Raw genomic sequence first — 2,519 nt, forward strand, 5'->3', positions numbered from 1 at the left:
CTTCAGTCTCTGATATCCTCTCTTCTGCTTGATCCATTCGGCTTTTGATACTTGTGTATGCTTCACGAAGTTCTCATGCTGTATTTTTCAGCTTCATCAGGTCATTTATGTTCTTCTCTAAACTGCTTATTCTAGTTAGCAGTTCCTGTAACCTTTTATTAAGGTTCTTAGCTTCCTTGCATTGGCTTAGAACATGCTCCTTTAGCTCAGAGGAGTTTGTTTTTACCTACCTTCTGAAGCCTATTTCTGCCAATTCATCAATGTCATTCTCCTTCCAGTCTTGTGCCCTTGCTGGAGGGGAGTTGTGATCATTTGGAGAAGAGGCATTCTGGTTTTTGGAATTTTCAGCATTTTTGCCCTGGTTTTTCCTCATCTTCATGGATTTATCTACCTTTGATTTTTGAGGATGATAACTTTTGGGTGGGTTTTTTGTGGAGGGGGTCTTTTTTGTTGATGTTGATGTTGATTTTGTTGCTTTTTGTTTGTTAGTTTTCCTTCTAATAGCCAGGACCCTCTTCTTCAGGTCTGCTGCAGTTTGCTGGGGGTCTACTCCAGACCCTGTTATACCTGGTATCACCAGTGGAGGCTGTAGAACAGCAAAGATTGCTGTCTGCTCCTTCCTCTGGAATCTTCATCCCAGGGGGGCACCGGCCTGATGCCAGCCAGAGCTGTCCTGTATGAGGGATGTGTCAACCCCTGTTGGGAAGTCTCTCCCAGTCAGGGGGGATGGGGGTCAGGGACCCACTTGAGGAGGCAGTTTGTCCCTTAGCAGAGTTGGTGCACTGTGCTGGGAGAATCCTTGTCAAGATCAGCTGCTCTCTTCAGAGCCGGCAGGCAGGAAAGATTAAATCTGCTGAAGCTGTGCCCACAGCAGTCCTTTCCTCCAGGTGCTGTGTCCCAAGGAGATGGGCATTTTTTCTGTAAGCTCCTGACTGGGGCTGCTGCCTTTCCTTCAGAGATGCCCTCCCCAGTTAAGAGGAATCTAGAGAAGCAGTCTGGCCACAGCCGCTTTGCTGCCCTGTGGTGAATTCTGCTCGGTCCAAACCTCCCAACCTCCTTAGCGCTGTCAGGGGAAACCGCCTACTAAAGCCTCAGTAATGGCGGATGCCCCTTCCCCCACTCCAAGCTTGATGGTCCCAGGTCAACTTCAGATTGCTGTGCTGGCAGTGAGAATTTCAAGCCAGTGGTTCTTAGCTTGCTGGCCTCTGTGGGAGTGGGACCCACTGAGCAAGACCACTTGGCTCCCTGGCTTCAGCCCCCTTTCCAGGGGAGTGAAGAGTTCTGTCTCACTGGGGTTCCAGGTGCCACTGGGGTACAAAAAGAAGAAACTCCTGCAGCTAGCTCAGTGTCTGCCCAAATAGTCACCCAGTTTTGTGCTTGAAGCCTAGGGCCCTTGTGGTGTTGGCACAAGAGGGAATCTCCTGATCTGTGGATTGCAAAAACCTAGGGAAAAGTGTAGTAACCTGGCTGGGTAGCACAGTCCTTCACACTTCTCTTGGCTCAAGGAGGGAGGTCCCCCGGCTCCATGCACTTCCTAGGTAAAGCAATGCCACACCCTGCTTCTACTCACTCTCCATAGGTTGCACCCACTGCCTAACCAGTCCCAGTAAGATAAACTGGGTATCTCAGTTAGAAATGCAGAAATAACCTGCCTTCTGCATTGGTCTTGCTGGTAGGTGCAGACCAGAGTATTTCCTATTCAGCCATCTTGGCCCCTCACCAATGGATAAGATTTTCTTTTTAAAAGTTAAAATGTAACTTAAAACCCAAATCATGAAACAATTAATGTAGTTGTTAACAGTGACTTTCTATGTAATGGCATGTATGTCTTGTACACTGGACCAAAAATTACACTTCTAATATAGCTAAATAAATAAGATGCAAAATAAATCACTTAAAAAACTGTAGACAAAATGTACAAGCAAAACAAGGTGGCTAATATTTACTAAATGAAGTAGAAATTTAAGGTAGAAGAAAGTTGAGAAGAGACATAAAGAAGGGGGTTAAAGCTGTAATGGTTTGTCATTGGTTGTGGCAGGTGATGGCACAGAGGAGTTAGGTGGTGGAGTGTCAATTTCAGGATCTGATAAGATATTCTCCATCATGTTGATGTTGCTATATCCGTTTCTCAGGGAATGGGGTCTGATGCTTTTGGATGAAGAAAGTTGCTAAATAGAGCTTTGCTCTTTGCTGATGCTCCTCTTGTTTACTTTCATACACGTCTTTCTATGGTTCCAAAAAGACATTGGGCCATTTTTGAAACAAAGGCTTTTATCATATTGCCACCATGGTCAAGGACATTATTTTTGCATCTGCATTGCCATAAATTCTTTGACGTCAGCTGCATTTAGTGGTTTGGTTAGCTAATCTTTGGGTTTTTTTTTTTTTTTTAATCAATAACCTCTTCTGCAAATTGACATTGCACATACAGCTGCACAAATTTGGTAGTTCGTTATTTATTTATTTTGAGACGAAGTCTCGTTCTGTCTCCCAGGCTGGAGTGCAGTGGTGCGATCTCG

The sequence above is a fragment of the Nomascus leucogenys genome, chromosome 11 (genome assembly GCF_006542625.1).
Source record: "Nomascus leucogenys isolate Asia chromosome 11, Asia_NLE_v1, whole genome shotgun sequence".
In the NCBI taxonomy this organism is placed as follows: domain Eukaryota; kingdom Metazoa; phylum Chordata; class Mammalia; order Primates; family Hylobatidae; genus Nomascus; species Nomascus leucogenys.